General features: G+C 36.4%; 1 pseudogene; it reads right to left on the bottom strand.

The window, feature by feature from the left end:
* Window positions 1-23225: 23225 nt before the first annotated feature.
* LOC124106422 (PWWP domain-containing protein 2A-like) lies at window positions 23226-25791 on the bottom strand (annotated as a pseudogene).
* Between the last annotated feature and the right edge of the window lie 264 nt (window positions 25792-26055).

The following is a 26055-nucleotide window of genomic DNA, read 5'->3' as shown; positions in this document are numbered from 1 at the left end:
TGCTTCCCTGGTAATCTGGGCAGGAAGGGCCTGGGGCAGCTTTTATCAGCATTTCCCTGTTTGCTGGGAGCTGTTTCATTAATAGTTCCTTAGAATGGGTACCAGGCCTTGGGGACATTAACATTTCAATTTCCTCAAGTACTGCTCTGGTTTCCTGGACTCCATTCTCAATAGAGGCCTCCATTTTATTTATCTTACTTGATATTAGACCCGATTTACCTAACTACACTAACTACTTATCTGTATATCTGGCTTCATTCTTACTGGTGTTTTGTATATCGTCATTTGTGTACCATTTTCAATTTTTTTGTCCACCTCTAGAAAATGGGTTATGTCTCTTAAATTTTATATATAAAATTTAGCAGAACTTTGCCAAATATTTGTTTTGGAAAATATTGTCTGTAGGTGAGTCAAACAAAGTGTGACTGCAGACTCTATATTTCAACTTTAAAATTCAATTTGTATCTGAATTTTCTTGATAATTTTGTTGTTTTACCATTCAAAACTTTACTTACTTTAGGAAAACAAAAGTATTCACATTAACAAGCATCTGTATTATAAGGTCTGCCTTAACATATCACAAGTGTTTCATGTAAACTTCTGCTGGAAAATCTAACCAAATCTTTAGGTTCACCATTTGAAGAAATCAAATTTAACATAGTTTCCATTTCAAACAAAAGTAAATGTAAGCCTTAACATTAAAACTAGATAGAATATATACAACAAATATTGGTAACATCAAGTGTGTTAAAGGACTTTTAAGGAGTAAAAAGAAACCAATTTTATTTTTAGTATTGTATAGAAAATTATTTTCCAATTTTTAATCTTTTCACCTGGTGCTGTCAGCATTGGTATAAATATTTCAATGACATAATATAAAACATATTTAAAATGCCTGGAATTTTAAACCAATCTTTTGACTCTGTACAGTGTTAATGATGAACCCAGCCTAATTCCAGTTTAAGTTTGGGAATCACCTTGTCAGAAAGTTATAAAAAGATTATTTCTGTTTTCTGTAAGAAAACTAGAATTTCTCTTTGTCCTGATCATATTTTTATGTTTTGAACTTGCTTGGAATTCCTACCTGTGTCTTTAACTCACCCATGCCTGGCTTTCTCTGACCAGATATCAACCCTCTCTAAAACCTTAGTGGTGCCTCATAAATCCTTGTTTCCCCTGACCAAATAACAACTCTCTAAAATCTCAGTGGCAACTCATAAACTCTGATGTGGGGAGCAGAATTTATTTTCTACCTTGAAATGTTAAGCCATGTAGATCATTAACCTGCCATCTGCCTTTGTATTATGCTTGTCAAAATATTGTTAGCTATAAGTACCCAAGACACACCTGTTCTTTGTAACTTTTTGTGTTGTAAAATTTTTTTCCTAGAGATCAAGGGGGATGATCTCTAGCATGGGGTTTTTTGAAGAGACAGTCCTGGCCAGCTTTAGTGTACACAATACAATCTTGCTTAAATTTTAATTTAAAATTGGAGTTGGTTTTCTCTTCTTTGTGTCCTGGTTCAACATTAACCTATTTTAACTTCACTGTCAATAAAACCAAGAACAAAACAAAAAACCTGTATAAATAAGCCAGGTGCATAATAATGGCCATACTTCACTGAAGCACTGTATTTATTATAAAAATGATATAATATTAAAAATTAAAAGATAGTTCAAATATCAAGGGAATTTAGGAGTTAGAAATTTTTCTTACAGAATATAGGTGGTAAAATAGGTAAATGGAACATGTGCTGGGAGGAAGACAAGAGTATTTGCAAAGGAGTCAGCCGAGATTTGAGTCTCTCTCAGGTATATATTTTGCACAAAAGAGAAAATGTACAGCATAAATATTTCAGGTGATGTGCAAAAAAATCACAAAAATGTTTATTACAAAAAAATCATATCTTTAGCAATCTTTCCAAAAAGGTAGTCTTTTTGTCAGGAATAAACACTTGGACAGGAATGGAAGTTTTGGTCCTATTTTTTATGTAGTTTTACTCATAGTGGATAATCTTTGCACTATTTCTCCATTTTACTGGTTGGGATTAATTCCAATTTATATATCTGCTAAAAGTGCACTGAAGGCAGAAAAATATTAATGGCTCATGTTTAAATCATTTAATCTTTCCTTTTTTAAACAAACAAAATTCTGCATAAAACCATCTCTTAATATCTGTATCTCTGGTATAATAGCAGCAACTGAAATAAATTTTGATATGATTACTTGTCTCTTTATATACTTATAGACTATGAATTTGTTGCTTAGCATTTAGGTATAATATTCTATGATGTTCTCTGCTTATTTCATGTCTCTATGCCAAATTTTATGCCACACTCCTAGTGTCTTCCTTAATTATGAAAAACCAGCCTCTACCTCAGAGCAAAGCCTGTCCAAGGAAGGGACATGACCTTAGTCCTTGGAAAAACCCACAGAGCACTCCTAAGCACATTCTCACCCTGCTAAGTTGTTTATCTACAAATAACAGGAGAGATCTGCTGCACCAGGTGTCCCTGACTCAGTCAGGCTAGGTGGGGATCCATAGCAGCCCCCTAGCAGCCACCATTCAGCATGAGACATGGAAATACCTGGGATGCCAGATAACCCTCCCAGTAGTTTATGGTAATTGATAACCTGTTGGGAAACCATGTAGTTCAGCACATACACCCCTCTTGGCTTAAACCAATCAGTTCAAAGGAATACCCCTTTTGTACTGACCAATCACCCCTACCCAACTTGTTCCCGCCAGTGAATGTGCTAATCATGTTTTAGAGTTGTTATTTGATTTTCCCGTGGTGTGTGATGATTTGCTAAAAGAGGCTATGATGTATGTGAAGTCCCTGCCCTCTCCAAAGAATGTATAAAAATGCTTCAAACCCTGGGCTTGGGGCCTCTCAGTGTCACTAGTTGCTGTGTGTGCCTAGAGGACCGAGCTAGCTCGCAATAAACACCTCTTTGCTGCTTACATTGATCTTGGGTCTCTGGTGGTCTTTGGGGGTCCCGAATTCGAGCATAACAATTACTCTGTGTAGCAAGGTAGGATCCATGTCTTATTTCTGACATTTTGTTCCCAGAAATGTGCTTAAAGGGGAATATGTACAGGATGATTACCTAGGCAAAAACAGAATAAAACAAAACAACAACAAAAAAACTATTTAATGTTATATTTCATTTATACATTTATTTAAATATTTATTTATATGTATTATTTGTATTTCGAAATTCTGTTCTGTTAGTTTTTCTAAAAAATAAAGGGAAAAAGAATGCAGAAAATATGAATAATTAATTTCATACAATTCATTCCTTATCATCAATAATTAATTATGACGAATTAGTATTGGGCTGAAAAATAAATAGGAAATTATGTGGGGCTTATTGCACAAAAGAAAATTGCAGCTGACCATTTAGGTTGGGAGATTAGATGCCACTCAACTGCAATTTTTTTTTTTTTTTTTTTTTTTTTTAGAGAGAGAATTTCAATATTTATTTTTCAGTTTTCGGCAGACTCAACATTTTTGTTTGTATGTGGTGCTGAGAATCCAACCTGGGCCCCCAGGCATGCCAGGCAAGCATGCTAAGGCTTGAGCCACTTCCCCAGCCCTTCTTTTGTGTTTCTTTACTCAGGCTGAAGCATGGGATTTTAAATGACAAAGCTTAGGAAAAATGTTGGACTTACTCTCCACATCCTTCCAGGAGGATTTGACAAGTCAGACACTCCAAAGGACACCTTGGGAGGTTTTATTATATTGCCACATAAAATCTTTGGTTGTAGTTGCTTCTCTGTGGGCAAGAGTTTTCTGGGTGTTGGCATTTATAGAATTATTTTTTGGGGGGCAATCTCTTGTCCATGTGGCAAATAAAATCATACAATTTTATTTTATTTTTTCCAGTTTTGCAACTGACAAGCTTGAGTTACCTTTCAGTGATTTATCAGCCATTTACATGTGTGTGTGTGTGTGTGTGTGTGTGTGTATATATATTTTTTTCTTTCTTTCTTACCTGAGTCATACTTAGATTTTGGACCCTTTATTGTGCTTTCTTGCATGCTTAAGTCTTCAAGCATTTGCCCAAATGAGAAACCTGGGTTGGCATAGCTTTGTTACTAAAGAATTCCCTTAATGTGAAAGAAGAAGAAGAATACTCTCTCAAGTCAAAGGAACCTCCTGGGATATTTTTTCTAGGCTCTCTCTTTAAAATGGATAAGAAATGATATTTCTCCTGACAAACATCCATTATACAAGAAGCAAAAGAGACTTTCAAATGTTAGGATGGATTTAATACAGTTCTGTGCTGGTGTAATGCCTGGGACTCTAATAGACCTAGGAGCTGAATCCAATGCAAGCACACAAGAGTCTTTATTGCAAGCTTGAGCCTGGACTCAAAACTGTTTCCAATGCAGAGGTCCCAGGGAGTGAGTCTCAGTCCTTTGTTCAGTGAGATTTTATAGGTTTTTTTGGGATACTCTATGCATCATAACATCACACAGCAAATCATTCCATACTGCTGAAAAATCAAACAACTATTAACATTGATTAGCACATTCACTTGTGGGAACAAGTTGGGTAAGGGTGATTGCTCAGTGCAAAAGGGGTATTCATTTGAACTGATTGGTTTAAGTCAAGAGGGGTGTTCATGCTGAACTACATGGTTTCCCAACATGTTATCAACCACCACAAACTACTGGGAGGGTCATCTGGCATCCCAGGTATTTCCCTGTCTCATGCTGATTGGTGGCTGCTAGGGGGCTGCTATGGATTCCCACCTAGCCTGACTGAGTCAGGGACACCTGGCACAGCAGATCTTTCCTGTTATTTGTAGATAAACCACTTAGCAGGGTGGGAATGTGCCTAGGAGTGCTCTGTGAGTCTTTCCAAGGACAAAGGTCATGTCCCTTCCTTGGACAGGCTTTGCTCTGAGGTAGAGGCTGATTTTTCATTATCAAAATCAAATCTCCACAGCCATTTTCCTGCAGAAGAGGAGCTGTGGTTTTTGGGTTTTTTATTATACATTTTTTTATGCTCTTCTTTAAATTTGATATACTATAACCAAAAATGTAATTTCTAATTTCCTCTTGAGCTAGCTAATTTTTATTTTGACTTTCTTTTATTTTTACTTTATTCTATTATTATTATTATTATTATTATTATTATTATTATTATTATTATTTTGTTAAAGTTAGTTGATCAAAGGGATACTTTCCTACTGAGCCATATCCTTGGTAGGTTTATATTTATTTTGAGACAGTTCCTAGTTAAGTTGCTGAGATTATCCTTGTTATAGTTTGATTTATCTAGACTTTGCTATTGCAATAAAGCATACAATTTTTACATACATATGGATTCATATATGGATTTTATTTATATTGAAATTTCTTGATGATTACTTTAATATTATAATTTCACAATATATATGAATGTCAGGTCATGATAAGTACATTTTTTTGCTCTTATAATTGAAAAGTTTCTTGGCTAAATTTACATATAATTTTGTAGATGAAATTTAAAAATTTATGCTTTGATTCCTTATTTCATTTAAAGTAAAGCTTATGGATTTTTTAATTATTGCATTATTGTTTTATTTAATAGTCAGGTTTATTTTGACATAGCATAAAACATGGAATATAATTTGCTCCCCTTCAGTATCCAGTAGTTCCCCTTTCCCTATTCTCCTACTTTTTTCTATTCTGTATTAATTTATAGTTTTAAAAAATTATTCCTATATAGAATAAACATAAAAGTAGACTTCACTGATATATTCATATTTGTACATAGCAATTTTGGTGAGATATATATTGTTTGTTAATTTGGGGGAAAATTATCACATTTATAATGATGAGTTTTATCATCTATACATGAGATGTATAATTCAGTCTTTTATGTGTTTCTCATGATTTTTATTTTCTCATAGGTTCTACATATTTTGTTTCTGAAATTGTACACATGTGAAATACCACATGCATAAGGCACCTATATAAAAGTTATACATAGTTTTTTTATGCTTTTTTAAAATTGGATATTCTATGACCAAAAATGTAACTGGCCCTAGTGACCATTTTTTTCCCACAGATTATTATTTATCTCTTCCAAGATGTATATAATATTGAGCAATACCCCTGGGCTTCAAGTGTTTGAATGAGCACCTTTGTGTACTCACATATTATCATGGTCACATATATTCTAATTTCAGTAAGTCTCTGTGATGGGGAGTATCATGTATCTTCAATAGCAAAATATTTTCCACCAATACATACTAATTTAAACTCATTTTGAGTTTATGAGTATTCATTTGTTTTATATCTTCATTGATATTACTTAATTTTGTTCATTATGGGTTTTTATTTTGCATTTCTTTAATTTCTAAAGATTTTGAATTTTTTATTTTTAATAAATATATCTCATGTATAAATTTGCAGTTCAAACTTTTGGCCTTTATTTCTTTAGTGACTTCTGGCTTAAAATATGACAAAATGGATCCAAAAATGCAGCTAGAGTTTGATTTAAAAAAAAAAAAAAGTTTTGACTAGTTTTAAAAATTGCCTTTTTTCTTTCCTCATCATGTATTATATATATTTCTTATGTCAATATAAGTGTAGGTTATTTCAAGTGGATTCTAGGGCTTATCTTTGGAAAGTATGATGGAAAAATTAAAGAAAGAATATCTCTCTAAACTATGGCTACAGAAAAATGAATTAATTTCCTCAAAATCAAGAGGTAAATTTTTAAATGACATATTTACTAAATATCCACTCCTTAAAGAATTTCTTTTATATTTTTGGCAATAAATCATAAATTTTATTATATAGATTTTGGAGTTTTATATAAAATCATATAGAATAAGATTTGGCAAATCCTTTAGTTTCATAAACAATTTATTTTTTTACTTAATGATATATTTTGGAGATAGCAACTAATGAACATATTTATTTTTAGAAATAGTTACTTTTTTGTTGTTGATGTTTTCAATTTCTAATGAGTCTTTTAGATTTATTTTCTTACTGAGTCACTCAGTGCCTCTGATGTGTTGTTTTCATCCTGTAATCTCCAGGCATTTACCCTTCTATGAAATCTGTCTTGAGAACTCTGTTTCTGAGACTTTCCTAACATATAAGGAAAAAAAAAGTATTTGTGTCACCCCTTAAATGTCTTCTCAAGGCACTGTCTTCAAAATGAAAAGAAAAAAAAATATTTCTCCAGACTGACATTCCTGTGTCAGGAGCAAATGAGCCTTTTGAGGGACTTTGAAAAAATTTTATACAGTTCTGTCTCTGGATAGTTTTCTGTGTGTTGCTGAATTGCCTTTTAGTGTCCAGAAACCCATGTTTTCTCATCTGTATAATGGAAATAATTTTAGAGGACAAAAGATGAATAATGCTGTATGTGCTGTAGTGCACAGCTGGATAAAGCACCTGGAAGACACTGTGCAGATACTAATTGTTTAACCATTATCTGCCACTCACAGAAATTTTCTTTCAAAAGTTTGTAATAACCTTTTCACAGAAGGCATCCATGTCATCCACCTTCCCAAGTATAAAAGGTTGAATCTTCCTTTTCTGAATTCCAGATTCCATTTCCCTTGTAGTTCAAGGTGGTGCAAATAATTATGTTTTTTCTTGTGTTCTTTTTATATTGTGTTTCTAATAAAAAGGTTCTCTGCTCCAAGCCTATATTCCCCATGTTCAGCTATGTTTAGAAAATAACATAGAAAATCATTTTTGATGATTTATAAAGGAGAGTTGAGAATACTTCTGGCTAATGTCTCCCTTTCTTAGAAACTGATCCAGAACTTCACTGGGTCCTGAAAAGAGAGCACAATAACCAATCAGATATATAAAAAAAGTTGTTGATTGATTGTATATTCTCTTATGAGTTGTGTCTGTTCAGGTCCTTGGCCCATTTGATTGGGTTATTTGTTTTGTTGGTGCTTAGCTTTTGAGTTCTTTATATACTCTAGAGATTAGTGCTCTATCTGATGTATGAGGTGTAAAAATTTGCTCCCAGGATGTAGACTCTCTGTTCACCTCACAGATTGTTTCTTTTCTTGAAATGAAACTTTTTAGTTTGATTCCATCCCTTTTTTTGATTCTTGGCTTTAATTCTGTGCTATAGGAGTCTTATTAAGGAAGTTGAGGCCTAATTCCACATGATAAAGAATAGGGCCTACTTTTTCTTCTATTAGACAGAGTCTGTGTATGTATCACTGCCTAAATATCAAGAGACTTATTAAGAGTTTTGTTGTAGTTGTTGTTGTTGTTTTCTGGAGTTCCACCATTTATTTTATTATGAGGTCTGCACTGATTGACTTAACTTCATAACATCAATCATGTGGCATCATGGTATTTTGGTCAGCAGTAGACTTCATGTACAACAATAATTATAGCAAATATCTTAGCCATGGTACTAATCTATATCATTTAGATTCTTGTAATTACACTCAGAGATTCAGAAAATTGCAGAATATTCTTAGGATAAATTTTACAGAATGTATTTCCATTAAGTAACAAATCATTATATATGCATATTGTGCAATTATTTACTATATAGTGGACATAACTCTTATTTGTTGAATTTTCAAATTTACTAGAGCTTTTTCAATTGTATCTATTTTTTTTTTTTAAACTGGAGATTGAGCCCAGGGGTTTTTAACCACAGAGCCACATCCTCAGTTTTTTTTTTTGTGTGTGTGTGTGTGTGTGTGTGTGTGTATTTTATTTGGAGGCAGAGTCTTGCTGAGTTGCTAAGTACCTCACAAAGTTGCTTGAACTTTCTTAAAATTTATGATCCTCCTGCCCATCCTCCTCAGTCACTGGAACTACAGTTGTCCATCACCAGACCTGGCTCATTTCTTTTTAAAAGCACCAACACTGATATTGGTAATTCTCTCTGTGTTATGTTCATCTTAAATAGCTTCTAATTTTGCCATTTTGCTTAAGATTTTCTTTACTTTTAGTTTTATAAAATTTACTTTTTATTGGGATGGATGATTTGATAATGAATTATTAGTCATTTTATGGCTTACCAATTTTTGTCTGTGTGTTTTATTTTCAACCTTAGGTTTAGATAAATTCCAATTATTGCAGCCTCATCGAGGTCTAAATGATAGATTAGATTGTAATTGATACATAATAACCTGTATGGAGATTGTTCAAAGAATGAAATCACCACTTAACCCAGTTTTTTGACTGCACTGTATATACCCAAAGGACATAAAATCAGCATACTACATTGACACAGCCACATTAATGTTTATAGCAACACAATTCACAATAGCTTAGGTATAAAACTAACCTAGGTTCCCTTCAACAATGAATGGATAAAAAAATTGTGGCTTATGTATACAATGGAATGTTACTCAGCCATAAAGAAGAATGAATGTTTGACATTTGCCAGGAAATGCATGGATCTGGATGTTTTATGCTAAGTAAAACACACCAATCCTTTAAAACCAAAGGTTGAACATTTTTGCTGATATGTGAAAACTAAAGCTCATAAAGTGGGGGAGGGGTAAGAAAAGAAGATCAGTAGATTACACAATGGTAAACCAAATTAATAAATGAATAAATAAATAAAAGGGAAGGGGATAGGAATATAAAAGACATGTAAATGTATAAAAGTATCTAAGTGAATCCCACTTTTATGGTCACCCACAAGAATAATTTAATTAGAATAAGATATATCCCATGCTTGCATAATTTCATGAAAATTGATTTTACTATCAGTTAGAACTAAAAGAACTTATAAAACAAAAAATAACTTATATTTGTTTGAAAAGCTATATGCTTATCTTATTACATGCATCATACAATACATATATCTATCAAATTTTGTTGCATATTTATATTTTTATTTCATACATTAAAAATTGATAAAATTAAAAAAAAGTAAATTCAAACAGGATCATTGTTGATATTTTCTATATTAATAACACACATAAATACCATAAAATGTTTGAACTTAAATTTACTATTGAATGTTTCCTTTAAGTGGTCTGTCTACCTTGTTACATTTCAAAATTTCTCTTATGCCATTGGTATCGAAATTATTAGAGAAATCACTACATATTCAGAAAAGCCAGCTCCATCACAGAAATAATAAATAAGATTGTACACCTTAGTAAATCTCTAATTAATGGTTGGACAATTAAAATTTGAGGATTCCCTTTGTTATATCCATAGTTTTTTTTTTATCTGAATGATATGTACAATTTAGCTCATGCTATAAAAAATTACAAAATATATATATTTGTGGTAATGCCTGAGTTTTATATTGTATTTCATAAATGTGGAGTATATATACTTTTTTGGACTTAAACTACTTTTTCTGCAGAAGTAGATAATAGTGTCATCATGTTCAAAAACAACTTAGTAATTAGTCACTACCTACATGATAATCTTAACTATCATTTCAACTTCAGTTACATTACAAACTGTGCAAATGTTCATGTGGTCAATGTGTTATTTATTTACATATTCTTATTTCAGGAAGTGTTAACATTCAGGGATGTAGCCATTGATTTCACTGAAGAGGAGTGGGAGTACCTTCAGCCTGCTCAGAAAAACTTATATACAGATGTGATGTTAGAGAACTACAGAAACTTGGCCTTCCTGGGTAAGTATAATTTCCCTTTAGAATTTTAAATTAATAATTATTATTTAATTTACTTCTCTTGCAGAATATCTTCTGGGAACTTCTCTATAAGAATGAGTTTCAGATTTGTGCTTCAGAAAAAAGGGCATTTTTTAGCACAGATATTTCACTCTTTAATAGATATTATTTTACTCTTTAATCTCGTCCTTTTTCCAGTGTGTTATACGTCTTTCAGTTTAGATAAGTAGTACCTAACATAATTCAGTGATGTAAACTATTATAGCCTACACATAGCAGTTGAGAGGCCCAAATGTCCAGGAGGAAACCAAACTTAAAAATGTTGATGGAGTAGTTATCCAGCAGAAAAGATTTTTTCAGAAAGCTTAGGTTTATTTCTTTTGTTTGTTATCATTGAAAACATACTGCCCTATGTTTATCACATTTTCAAATTCTTTTTAGTCTTTTTTTTTTAAGTGATGTCCCAGTTTATTCAGATTAACCACCAAAACTTACCTATCATTGTGAGGGCCAGAATGATCTGTTACAAATCTTCTTGTGAAGAAACCTATAAGGAATCAAACAGAAGAGAGAGAGACACAGACATACAGTGCAAAGGAAAAAAGAAAAAGTGGCTCCTCCTCTTCATGGCAGCATGTAGTATACTCCAAAATTACATAGCTTCTGTTACCATGACTACATTTCTAACCTAGTATTTTCTCAATCCCAAGTGCTAACTAAGCAAAATAAGGTACAGTTAATACAAACACAGAGTCCCTTCTCCCTAAGAACTTTACCACTGAAACTAGATAGTGCACCTGTATAGTTATCTTAGTAGCTTCAGGGAGAAACTGCTGGGCAGTACAATTGTGGGGCTCAGGGTGCCAGTCACCATCACCTCCACATTTTCCTGTCTATTTCCATTGTCAGAATACCTATAGCTCCCCCTCCCCATTTTTTAAAGGCCTTTTGAAAAAATAGTATCAATTTTCTCCTTAATGATGGTGGGGGCAAAAAATAGGCAGGCATAGACAACAGCAAGTGCAACATAACAATGCCAACATCAGTAAACATCTACCTATGAATATTTTTTGACCCAGATGAAATTTAGTAAACATACAGTTAGCCAGTCCAACAAATCTAAACTTCCATCATCTTGTTGGGCCTTATTAAAGATACTTTAAGTTAATCTAACTCTTTTGAAATAAAATTACTATTATCACTTAAATTGAAGGAACACATGTTATTAAACTTCTGGCATTCTTTTTGATGCAACAATAGCACATAATCAATTGCAGCCTGATTGTCAAGAATGGCTTGACAGTGTTGTTTTTGTTCTTCATTAAGCATATTAATAGCTCTGGAGGCATGACAAATACTTTTTATAATAGCATAGGCCAGTTTCATAGTTATTTTGTAAGCCCCTAGAGCTAGTCCAGGGATACTCAACTAAGAAGAATGTCGAAGCATCATATTCTGCCTTAGAGAGAAGGTTCACTGAATCATCACAGTTTTTATCAAGGGGAATAGATCTTTTATGAATACATTAAGCAGGATAGTGGCCTATTACTGTGAGGATGGTAAGAACACAGTCCGCTAAGGCAACAAAGGGTACCATGAGACATTTTTGCAGGTATGTAACAGACAAGTGAGTACAGATATTATAATGGGTTGTAGAAGTCCAGGATCTCACAGTACCAAATTTCCCACAGCTGGTGTACAAAAAACTGAGCAACATTGCTATTGAGATCAAAGCATTTACTGAGTTTTGTGTGAGTTTAGCAATCAAAGAAGTAACTAAGTAATCCACAGTACATTCTAACCCCATTTGAGCCAATACCTATTGAGATGAGGCTGTTAACAATTTTATATTCCCCCAAGTCACTGCAATTATAATATCTTGGGGTCCTTTTTTAATGGTTATTCTCTTTCAAGGTGAATAATCATTGTCCTCTTGTTTGGGGGGACTCTCCTCTTCCAGGATTAAATAAAACTTAGGAATCATCTTGTGAAGTCCCTGTTATCTATTTATAATTGCTACATCTCATGCATTGAGCTAGCGTTCAAACAGGACCTGTTGTCACAAGCATAGCAGTCTATGCTTTTCCCCATGTGATTAGAGGATCTTGTCATGCTGTGTCTGGTGGAATCCTATATATTACATATTTTTTTGGTAATGGCTGTTTGGGAATAAAATGTCTATTCAAGGCTGTTGACTATTTTTGAGCATTAATTTTGTGTTGTATAATGATCACATTAACTGTAAATAAAACAATATTTAAAGCATCATTAATATGAGAGAGGCTAGATCCCTTTTTTGTTTCTGTTTTAAAAGGCAAGTTTTAAGGATATAATTTGCTCATTCAAGCAAAGCTTGTCCAGGAGGATGATGAGAAATTTCATGATTTAAAACCATATCTTACTGATAAAAAAATTGTGCAAAGAACGAGATGTATAGGCAAGGGCATTATCTGTCTTTAAATGAATAGGGCTTCTGAGAGCAGATCATGCTTGGTTTCTTGCCATGCTCTCTGCTGGAACTGACTTGGCAGTTTTTTCTTTTAGATTCAATTCTATTAGTATTTTTTTTCTTTTGATTTGTGTTTTGCAATAATTCATTAATAATCATAAATATTTTGAAGTGAAGACTCACTACACTTCTACTTTGTAAGTTGTTTTATATATTTCTTATATTTTTTTCTATTTTGATTAAGAGTTTAATTCAGGTTCATTGTTTTTTACTGTTGCATGCTTGGATTCTTTATATATATATAAAATCATACTTCCCTTTATATATCCTATAGGTTTTAAATTTTTTACAGTATCTCACTAAGTTGCTTAGACTGGACTTGACCTTATGGTCCTGCTTGATAAGCCTCTCCCATATTGGTAGAATTTCAGCTTTTTACACTAGGAATGCCTCTCTCAGTTTTTCTAAAAGAATTATTCTCACACACAATTTGTGCTTATTTATATTAACATTTTTAATATAAATTACAGGCTTGTATCACGGCACTTTCCTGAAGATAGAATTATTAATAAGGAGTATTTAGAATATTTCTACTTTATAAGACAATTTTATATTAAATATTCTTAAAGTACATATGTGTATATGTAATATATCAGTATAACTATCCTAGACACACACCAAAAAAACCCAACAGTTTATACAAACTATTTTTCAATATGCATTGTGTGTGTGTGTGTGTGGCCTGAACAGACCCCTGTGAATCCATTAAAAAAGTAATTCATTAGAAAGTAATCCAGAGCCAAATTCCATATTGTCTTTTTATTTATTTTTTAAATTATTTTATTTTTAAATATTTTTAGTTGTAGATGGACACACTACCTTTATTTTATTTGTTTATTTTTATGTGGTGCCAGGGATCCACCTCAGTGCCTCATGCATGCTAGGCAAGCCCTCTGCCACTGAGCCACAACTCTGGCCCCAAATGTCTTTTTCTCAGTACAGAATTCAGCTATATTTCTTTTTAACAAATAATAAAAATGCATTTGGACAGATGTGTTTTCAGAAAAAGTTATTTAATAAAAGAACTGGAATGGGCAGAACTCTTACCACTGAGAAGAAAGAATTACAATTCCATGACCTGCTGTCAAACTTGATGTCATTGCTTAGCAATTATTACCCTTCTGGAGCCTGAGGAGAAAAAAAAAATGAGTTGAGAAGATTACATTTGAAATCATAACCACTTGAAAGGGCCAAGAAATAGGTATGCCATCTGTGGAACATGTGAATTTTTCCAACACGATAGTTGAGTTTTTGTGGTTATAATAATAACAGTAACAACAAAAACCCTGCATATTGAAAAAAGTAAGCTCAAGTAACAGAGCCAAGTTAAAAGTGGAAAAGTTTCTGGAAGAATATGCAATTCATTATGAAAAATTAAATCTTTAATTTCTTTTTACATGGAAAAATAGAAAACCAAGTTTATTAAAACTACATATGTTCTCTTTTTTTAGAATTTTTTCTTGAGTGTTGGATGAACCTTTATTTTCTTGAACCTTTATTTATATTTGGAGCTGAGAATCAAACCCAGTGCTTCTAACATGATAGATAATTGCTCCACCACAAATCTAGAACTTCAGCCTCAAATGTTCCCTTTTATATGTGAACATATCTGACTCAATTAGGTGAAGTTCTCCAGAGAAATGAAATTCACTTGTCATTAGGGCCTTCAACTGATAGAATGAGGCTCACCCACATGGTGGGTAATCTGCTTTAAAGTCTACTGATTTGAAGTTTGAGACCAGACTTGGCAATATAGTGAGGTCCTAAGGAATTTATCAAGACACTGTCTCAAAATAAAATGTAAAAATTGCTTGCAATATGGCTCAGTGGCTAAGTGCCCCTGGGTTAAAAAAAATAATAATCCCTGGTTAAAAAACAAACAAACAAACAAAAAATGAAATTTATCAGTGGAAGAAAATAGTTATTGTAGTGTAGAAATTAGCTACACACCTCTGGTAATTGTGTGTGTGTGTGTGTGTGTGTGTGTGTGCCAGGAATTGGACCCAGGGGCACTTAACCACTGAGCCACATCCCCAGCCTTTTTTTATATTTCATTTAGAGACAGGGTATAATTGAGTTCCTTAGAGCCTCACTAAGTTGCTGAGCCTGGCTTTGAACACATGATCCTCCTGCTTCAACCTCCCAAGCCACTGGGATTACAGGAGTGCATCACCAGGCCCAGCTCTGGGAAATTTATTTTTGACAAGGTTCTCAGGTTAATTCAAGAGACAATAGTCTTTACCACATATAAGATAGAGATAAAATTGCATATTTTCATGCAAAAGAGTGATATTGGATTTTACATGAGATTATGTAAATAATTAACTCAGAATGATTCTGTACCTAAATATAACAGTTAAAACTGTAAAAATTAAAAATAAAAAAAACCATAATCTAATGTTCTTGAATTTAGAAAGAGCAGTGGAGACTTAGATATTCTTCAAAATAAACACACACACACAGAGATAAATTTTACTTTAAAAATTCTGTGCAGATGGGGCTGGGGATGTGGCTCAAGCGGTAACGCGCTCGCCTGGCATGCGCATGGTGCTAGGTTCGATCCTCAGCACCACATACAAATAAAATAAAGATGTGTTCACCGAAAACTGAAAAATAAATATTAAAAAAAAAAAAAATTCTGTGCAGAAAAAAAAAGGAAAGTGAAAACAATTATAGCAGGTTTTGGTTTGTATGTTTTTGAAAGATAAATTTTACTTTAAAAATTTGTGCAGAAAAAAAAGGAAAGTGAAAACAATTTTTGCAGGATTTTGTTTGTATGTTTTTGAAAGATCTGTTTGAACCCACTTTTTAGCATTCAATGAGGCTTGTCACTTTTCTTAAGAGGCCTGTTGAGTCCACAGCCTAGCCTCCTATCTTCTCTAGCTCTTACAGTTTAATGCCACTCTGTCCCTTCCAGAATCACCCCAGATCAAGGAACCCTTCTACAGGGAAACTGTGTACATCCCACAGCATGGAAAATTATTCAGACTGATAAGTCAACAATGAGCCCTACTCTCCAGCTAATCTCCTATTACTTATATTGCCCCTACAAATTTTATTTGTTTTATCCTACCCCAGACTAAAGTTTATGCCACAAATCTCATGTGTTCAGTGTCATAAATTATAAAAGGAGTGAACTTTGTCTCTCCAAAGGTCATTCTTTTGGGTCCTGAGAACAAATAATTTTCAAGTTTTGTTTTTCAAAAAACCCTTAAAAAAGAAAAAAGAAAAAAAAAAGTCAAGATTGTGGAAAACTGGAAACTCCAGACCTCTTGGATAACAATAGAAAATGATGAAATCACTGTGGAAAGCCCTAGTGGTTTCTAGAGAAAATAATAAATTACTAAATACACCACACACTCTCTCCTAAAGGTGTGCCATAAATAAATGAAGAACATGTGCTCAGATGAGTTCTCATTTGCACATCAGTATTTATAACAGAATGATTTATAAGAGCTGAAGGATAAAATGACACAAGATAAATGGAGAATAGAAAATTGGAATATCTGCAATGAAATATTAATCAGCAATACTATTTTGCAGTGTGGAAACTGAACTCAGGGCCTCAGGCCTGCTAGGAAACCACTTTACCTCTGAGACATACCTTGGTCACACCCTGCAATCAAGGTTAGTAAGAGCACTAAAATATTACAGTGGAGAAGTAGCTGGGAAACAGTACACTAAGGGAAAACAATGAGAGAAAAAAATGCCATATATTTTACCTGTGAATTTGTATGCTATTTGCAGAACAAGCAAATAAATGAAAGAAAACTGAATTAGTCATCACCAGGGGCCAAGTGAAGAAGAAACAGGGAATAACTGCTGGTGGACACTGATCAGAAGGACCTGTGCCCTGCATGTTCTGCATGTCAAATGTACATTACATAAATAATGTACAAAATGATGGGCTGGAGTTATGGCTCAGTGGTAGAGCGCGTGCGAGGCACTGGGTTTGATTTTCAGCACCACATATGAACAAATGAATAAATAAATGTCCATCAATATCTAATAAAAATTTTTAAAAAATAATATATAAAATGATACAAAATTATTCTTCTAAACTTTTACAAAAGTAAATTTAGTTTTATTTACATGCACTTTTCCAGAATAAAAAAAGAAATATGCAATTTTTCAGATTATACTCTAAGCCCCAGCCAGTAAAATAGGGCAAACAACTGTAAGAGACTGCAACTGAATAAATTCACTTATATTTAAATGAACACTGTTGCTACATGTGTACGACAGTTGATTATTCTTTTTTTCAGTGCTTATTTTATATTAGTTGATAACTAAATGAATTGTCTATATCTTGACTAATATTTGAAACTTGTGAAGTTTTTACTATATTTACATAATTCAATGTACTTAAATATACACACACACACATTTATTTATTTATTTATTTACTTATTTTGCACAGAGCTAGGGCTCAAGCACAAGGCTGTACACAAGCATGGTAAGTCCTTCACCACTGAGCCACACCCCGCTTTAATCTATCTACATCTCTATTCCTGATTGCTTATCTCTTTTTGAAAGGTCATCTAATGCCACATTTTTCATTTTTAGTGTGTATATTTCTTATAGTTGTAGTGAACCTATTGCATTGCTTGTTGTAGCAAAAGCTGATCAATCAGGTAGCATTTTCTGAGCCTTCTCTTAGAATGTTCTTTATCTCAGACTTGGCCACATTGCCTCAGCCTGTTTTTGCAATCAGGTTGGTTAATAAAATCTCATCTTTTTGTGTAGAGGGTGAGCTGCAGCTGCAGAGCCAGCCAGAATGCTGCCAGCATCCCAGATGTCTGTGCTTCAGGGATGATGCTCACTCCTCAGCTCAAATATCCTCCTCCAATTTTTCTGCCAACCCAAGTTTGCAGCAACCCTTCTGAGGACCTGTTGGCTCCAGAGAATCATTTGCTGGCACCCTGGGTGACAGCAGCAGATATAAGAGGACAAAAATGGCAGCTGGATTCAACACCCACAATTCAACACCCACACTGAAGCAGAAAGGGTTAATTTGTTTACTCACTGATTTCCTTCCTGAGCATGGATGTAATTCAAATGTACTCTTTGCAAAGTTTATTGAGCTCTGGAGCAACTTTTAAGCATACTGGTCACTTGATCTATTATGTTTCTAATGATTTAAAGAATTTCCTTTCACAGAAAATCACCAAGTAGCATTACCAAATGCCTAGAGTTGCAGGAAAGCTTGTCTCTCATTTGGAAAACCTCACTGAAGAGCTCAAAGAGAAAAGAGCAGCTCCCTCACTACAGATAGCACATTGGGTTTTCTGGAAACAAACAAACAAACAAAAAAGAGGGTTTTTGTTGTTGTTTTGTTTTGTTTTTGTTTGTTTGTTTGTCTGTTTGTTTGTTTTTCTGTTTGGAGAAGAGCACAGGGAGAGCCCCAGGAAGCTAATTACTAAAGTGCAGTATTTTGAATTCTGGGAAATTTGAAGCCATTGAGTGTCCCTGCTGAGAGTGCATTTCTACTGAAGAACCTGCTTTTCTTCATAGTAACTCCCAATGTAGCAGTAATTAAGAATATCATAAAGTTTAGAAAGACCTGCTGGAATTCCCCAGCTACAGGCTTGAAATTGGATTAAGGTAAAGATCAACTTAAACATTAAATCTGTTGAGAAAATCAAGAATTGTGTAGCAATGCACACATTTTGGGCTATTTGAGTGGGCCAAGCAGGCAGGACAGAGGGATAATGTGGGTGAAGAAGAAAGAGGGAGAAATATATGGAGTTTGGGAACAATCTGGAGAATGGGGAGAAAGGGAGAAAAGCAGGAGAGAAGAGGGAAGCAAAATGAGCAGGAATCCAGCTGGGATAAAGAAACAGAATAGAAGTGAGGAAGGAAATTGCAAAATTGCTGTCTATGAGCCTTGTACATGTTTATATTATTGGTCTAACAGTATAGCTCTCTTTTCCAGCAGTGGATACACTCCTTTTGTCAAGGACTGAACTCATTGTGTTCAGTATCACCCTCCTTCATTTTCCTGAATTGTGGTGGTTTTATTGTTTTGTTTTGTTTTGTTTGTTTGTTTGTTTTACACTGAATGTACCAGTGGCTACTCAGCAAAGAGTAGTACTACTTCATCCCCTGCCACCTAAATATGCATGAATTTTTCCATATCAGCAAAAGGTTTCTGTGTTACCTGCAAAAATAACATTCTATATTTATATTTGAAAGGTGAGTGACTCACCTGAGATGGAGATTTGTCCAAGAGATTTTATTGGGGGGCTGCCCAAAGGAGAGGCAGAGAACAGAGAGGAGAGGACAGGAGGAAAGGAAGGAGAGGAGAAGAAGAGGGAAGAGAGCAGAGAGAGGAGAGAAAGAAGAGGAAGAGAGCAGAGGGCAGACAGGAAGAGGGCAGAGAGCAGAGAGAGACAGCTTGCAAGCTTGGGCTTAAAAGGGTTACCTAGGCAACGTGGGGGGGGTGCTGATTGGCAGGATGACTCAGGAACTGCAAGCAGACACTGTGTCCTGTGGGGATTGGTTGAGGAAACCTTTGAATTTGGTGCATTTCTGCTTGGAACCCTTTGGAAAGGAGGAGGAGGGGTAAGGGATTCCATGATGTTCTTGGGAGAAGGGGGAGTCTCCCTCACACCCAACAATAATAATATCTGGCAGTCATGACCTAGAGATAGCATCAGATGCCACAGGCAGAGAGTGTTCTACAATGCTGCCCCCACTAGGTATGCAAGTCTCATGAAGAACTTGGAACACCCTACTAGGTCCTGTTAATTTGCCAGAGGGGTTCACAACCATCAGGGTAATATTGTACTTTTGTTTCTGGGGTTATTATGAAGAAAGTGGTACAGGTTACAGAGAAACAGGTGGATGGAAGAGCCATCCTAAAGATTATTTGAACCCAAGAAGGGCGTTTTGGGAACCATGAGATACAAGAGAGGATTCTGTCAGAGAACTGGTCATTACTGGTAAAACCCCACATGCATTTTGGTGACATTCAACATTTGTGTGTTGAATGTCAGAGCAGTTAAAAGAGGGTGGCTTGTTCTTGAATTAGTAAAGGAAAGAGATCCTGTCCAACCTGCCTTCCTCTCTCTCAGGGCCTGTGTTCTCACTCACTGCTGCCTGAATTAGATGTGCCTTTGCCCCTGGCTGTAGCAGGACCTGTGGGCATAACCCTGCCAACCTTCCTCTCTGTACCATGAGTATTCCCACAACAGAATTACTTTGGTCATTATCAAAAGACACTGGTATTGAGCATTTATACACATACAAAATAAAGCCTTCTTTTGCTTTCTATTCTTTTGTCTGTGAAAAATAAAATACTCTATTAATTACATTTCTCCCTATAATAGATATGTCCATTGAAAACAACAACAACAACAACAAAACAAGTTGCAGCAGCAGAGCAGCAAGGACATATTCAAAGCATAAAGTGCAAGATAGAATATGGTGAGGGAGTTGCAAAGAGAGACTATGAGGGTGAAAGAAGAAGCTAGAAAGCACCAGGGAGAAAAGCAAATTAAGAAATGTGGAATCTCAGTCTCCAGAGAGGTGAAACCCAGCTATGTAGGGAAGGAGTAGTTAAAAGAGGGTGGATTGTTCTTGTATTAGGTAAAGGAAAGAGATCCTGTCCAACCTGCCTTCCTCTCTCTCAAGGCCCACCCTGTTAGTCTGTTTACCTGCTGAAAACTTGTTTATACACTATCTTCTAATTCTGGAGTAATCTCTTCCAATCAAGCTTTCTCCCAAAGCCTAAGCTGATGGTTTAATTTTCATAGTCTTTGGGATCTCAGAATTTCTAAATCCATTTTAAATGTCTTGTCTTCATATCTCTTTTTCTGTCCATAGCATATTGCCCAGTTGATGACTCTATTTTCTTAGCTCTGAGGACATCCTACCTACGTAAAAAAATCTCCTTGCTTTCATTTTGCCTCCTTCCTGATTAACGTGGCAATGCCTCAGCTGGTGGGCCCCACACCCTCTTCTGTGAATGTAGAACAGCCTTCCATTTGAGCCTTGCAACTCTTCTCACACTGTCGGTGCTCTGTCTCTCCCTATTATTTTTCTCTTGACTTTGACATCATTTAAGTCTCCATTTTCAAGAGACCTCTCCAATAAACCTTAGAGTCCCATGTCTAGTTATATTCTCAATATTATGCTGAGGGGCTGGGGATATAGCTCAGCTGGTAAAGTGCTTGCCTCAAATGCACAAGACACCAGGTTTAATCCCAAACACCACACACACACACACACACACACACACACACAAAAGCCCAACATGCTGAAATGTTTAAGAGGCCTTTTTACATCCATGGTCCACCTATGACCTCCTGAACTTCCAGAAAACTTTTCCTGTGGTCTTCAGCATCTCAAGTAGGGTAATCCTGTACTTGGGGACTTAGGTGGACACATCTTTCAAGATCACACATCTTGAAAGTGTATAATAAATTATGACATTGGTAAGTTTTATATTTTAAAGAATAAAGAAAAAAATCACATAATATTATTATATAAATTATTATATAATTTATTAAATGTTATATAAATAGTATATAAATTATTAGATTTTCAAGGAAATTAGTCTACACTGATCTTTTTCTTTTAAATGTATTTTTTATTTATAGGTGGACACAATATGTTTATTTAATTTTTTTAATTGGTTTTATTTTTTAAATTCATGACACTGGAATGCATCACAATTCTTATTACACATATAGAAGAATTTTTCATATCTGTTTGTATATAAAATATGTTCATGTCTTCATACATGTACTTTGGATACATGTATGTCCATCATATTCCTCCATTATTGCTAACCCCCTGCCCCCTCCTTGGTTTTTTAAATTTTTATGTGGTGCTAAGTATCAAACCCAGTGCCTCATGCATGCTAGGTGAACACTCTACCTTTGAGCCACAACCCCCGCTCAGTCTACACTGCTCTTTAGGCTTGGGAGAAAGGTGTGGAAAGACTTGGGTCCTGATCAAATTTTTACCCCAGGGCCTCTGCTCTCATCTCCTGTGACTTCCCTACTCACTCACCTCTAGCCACACAGACCTCTCTCCTTTTCCCAGTACAACTTTGCTCTAGCTTCAGGGCCTTCACTGGGTCTTGTTCCTGTTCAGAGCCATCTGTGGCACCTGGGCTTCAGGTGGCCCATACATCAGGCTTTTGTTCTGTCATCATCTGCTCCATGGAGACTCCTGTGACCTCCCCAGCTCCTGTGAAAACTCCCACCACACCCTGCCCCACCTCTGTAATACCTCTTCACCACCCACTGTCTGGATTCTGTGAGAACAAGGTCCTAAGAAGGGGGCAGAGCAAGGTGGGATGTGCCTGGCTCTCTGGGAGGTGCCCAACTGTGGCTTTCCATTAGCATTCTGAGGCTTTTTGCAGTAAGTCTGTTTCTCCTTACTGGACATTCCATTCATGGGGTGATGTTAGTACTCCATCTTAATATTATTTAAGGTCTGTGTGTGTAGCTTTTTTTTTTTTAATTATCAAATTAGGTACATCCAAAATGCAACAATTACACATTTGACAATTAATTCACAAAGTGTAATTTACTGGGACTTATCCTAAAAATTTAGGAACAGCCAGTCAGGAGAAATCTGATCAAATTTAGCAATCAATTATTTACATATCCAAAACCAAACCTATCTAAGCTCCCAAACCAGAAGCTTGAAAGTCTGTTATATCCCCACTGCACAAAGGAGAACAATGACTCAAACCTGTCCAGTCTTGACAGTTTTAATCCCAAATACTGGGCTATTTCCCTAGCATGTCACTGAATAGCAAGCATTCAGTTTGTCAAAGCAAGCATCTCAGTTTGTCAAACACCCAAATATCAAACTTTTATACCATTATGAGCATAGAAAGACTAATTTTCTTTAGTTTAAAAAAAAAAAAAGTAGTCATTAAATATCCACAATGTGCCCCCAGGTCACCAGCCCTTACTAAATCCCAAATATGCAACCTAAGTCACATAGTGACAGGCAATGTTATATATATATATATATATATATATATATATATATATATATATATATATATATATATATGAAGATATATATACAGTGATAGTACAAATAGCAATTGACAGTCCCTGAAAAAATTCAGTTTCAGTTGAGGCTATGGCTTCTATGCCTTGGGATATTTTTAGATTTCAAAATTGGAAAATACTGCTAAAATCTCACTTCCTGAAGACAAAATTTGATTGCATGTTCAGTTTAAGCTTCTCAGTCTAAAAATGGCTATAAGGTAAGTATAAAAAGTCAGCCAACTGAGTGAAATTTTTCTCTCCAATTTGGCCAAGCTATTTTGTAGAAATTATTCCTAGCTAGACTAGAAAATCTGTGGTGACTTCCAAGGGTTCTTGCCTACCTTACTGTCCATGTTCACGTTTCAAACTGTGTCAACAGAGCCCGCACTTCAGGGGTCAGCTGCTTGGCAGCCTTAGCTGCCTCTGTGATAGCCTTGCGATACAGTCCCTTTCATTTCTTATTAAAGTGTGACTGGAAGTTTTCTAAAAAGGCGGGGAGTTGCGAAAGAGCAAGGAAAGATGTTGTTGGAGACCCAAACCACGAAATACGGGCCTCCTGTCGGACTAAAAGGCTGTTATCTTTCCGGCTCACAGTTATAGTAAGAATACGGGCTGGCCACCAAGGGAAGCCATATATCTTGTCCCAAACAATGTCCCCTACACATATGGTCCTGCCATCTGGTGTGACGCATTTAGAGACATTTTTGGAAAAGATTTTCATTTTCAAGGAATTACTGAGCTTTTTCTCTTCCTTTGAAGAGGAGGAAGTGGAAGGTACATGCATACTGCCTGGAGGAAAATCAAAGCTTTCAGAAGAGCAACACTCAGAGTTGGAGGATTTCAAATCATCTGTGCTATCAATGCTACACACTGAAGCACTGGAAGAGTCAGATTTCTTGTGATTTAGGGTCATGTAAACAGAGATATTGCTTTTGCTGCCCTTTTTGCCCAGTGTCTGTGGTTCATCCTGCTCACCAGGTACAGGCACTTCACTTGTGTCCTGAACCCCACTGCTGGCCTCTTCAGGGCCTTTTGAGGGACTCTGATTTTCTGAAGGGGCCTCACCTGCTGAGCGGGTGGAGGTGCAGCGAGACTGGGGCTTGGGTGCCATCTTGCCACTCCGCATTTTCTCGAGTCCTGTCTTCAGAGAAGAGTCATTTTCTTCATTCCTGTACCTCTGTGGTTTTAAACGAACCTGGGGTGGAAGGGAACCTGAGCTAGGATTCTGGTATCGATGAGTGAAATGGACTTTTGAATGTGCATTTTTGGAAGTAGAGGTTTCACTTTGCTTCTTTTGTGCCTTTTCTTTGGCAATTTTCAATACTTCCCGAGCTTTTGCATGATCCATGTTCTTACCCTGGAGCACTTTTTTGGTACTTAACTGAGCTTTTGACATATTTGCCTGAGCAGAAACTTTGACTACTCTGCCTCTGCTGTGAGCAATATTTGAAACCTTAACCACAGCATTTCTTTTCTGGCTTTCATTTTGGTTTTTCCCATCCACTTTATGGTCAGTTTTCAGTTTTTTGTTCACAGTAGCTACACTTTCATTTCTCCGTTTTTTATCTTCATATTTAGAAGAGTCACTTGCACTACTACCTTTTCTAATTTCCTTTTTTTCAGCAACAACACTGTTTTTACACTTATCGCAGAGGACTTGTCTGGGTCGTAGTTTAATAGCATTCATTATTTAAGTGGGTTCTTCCCGATACATTTTTCGTTTGGGTCGCTTAATTTTCCGAGGAGGCTGAGTTATTGATTGGTTCTATGCGTCCCTGATAAACAAAGGGGGAGGATAAGGAAGAGAGGTGGTGGTTTGGAAGTCCACAGGCTTTCAGCCAAACTCAGCTCAGGAGGTGGGACAGAAGGATCATTGGGAACAGCACCATTCACTTCACCCTTGACTTATGTCCCTTCTTGGAATGTATTACTTTGGAGCTGCCTGGCTTCCGGTTTATCCTTATATTCCCTTTTAGGAAATACTGTCACAGGGATCCCATGGGGCCCAAACTGCTTCACCAGAATGGCTGTATATTTTTCCCACCAAAAGTAGAGCTATTGCACCATACGTTCATGGTCTCTTTTGGACAGATCCATGAGGACCCCGGAGAAGAGCTTCTCTCTGAGGCGGAACACAGGACGAGCGCGTCCTCAATGATGCGGTCCAGAGTTACCCGCACCTCCGAGCCGGGAATCAGTTGCGACACCGCGGAGTCCCAGCCCGCCGGCTGCACCAGAGCCGGAGCTGTGGGCTGGGGCAGCGGCGTGTCCTGCGCTCCTTGGGAGCCGGGGGCTGCTCGCAAAGCGGCGCTGGGGAAGGTGGAAGGTCCGGCCCTTCTTGAGACGCGGCAACCGCCGGCTCCGCCACCCGGACGGGTAGCTTCTCCTCAGCCTCCAGCTCCGGCCCCGCCGCCTCCGGGCTGCGGGCGAGCTCCCCTGGCGGCGGCGGCGGCGGCGGGAGAGGCGGCTGGTCGGCCTGAGGAGCGGACTGCTGCCCGTCGGCCTCGCCGTCCGGCACAGACGCTTCAGTGGCCATGACCGGGAGGGGATCAGTGCCGGCCTCGCTGCCGGGGATGGGCTCCATCTCCGGCTCGGCCTCGCCGGCGCCCCGCTCCCCGGGGGACGCAGCAGTAGCTGCCGCCTCTGCAGCCACGGCCGCCATTTTCTTCCTGGCTTCTCTGTGTGTAGCTTGAGTACCCTGCTCTGTATCATCCATCCTGAGGCTTGAGAATAGCCTCAGATCCAAGGAGAGGTGAGGAGGGCTGTGCTTGTAGTTCATTCTGGTAAGAGCAAGGCTGTGCCCTGAAGGGGAGACCATCACACCCAGCTTCCCACTGCTGCAGCCTGTGTGTGGGCTTCATAAAGCAAAAAAATCCAAAATAAAGGAGTCATAGAAGTCTCCTGTGGGCCTTCCTGCAGGAGTTTA

Source organism: Marmota monax, unplaced genomic scaffold, assembly GCF_021218885.2.
Source record: "Marmota monax isolate L192 unplaced genomic scaffold, Marmota_monax_Labrador192_F-V1.1 WCK01_AAM20220418_F8-fsc00469, whole genome shotgun sequence".
Lineage (NCBI taxonomy): Eukaryota > Metazoa > Chordata > Mammalia > Rodentia > Sciuridae > Marmota > Marmota monax.
This window is presented reverse-complemented; position numbering and strand designations above follow the sequence as displayed.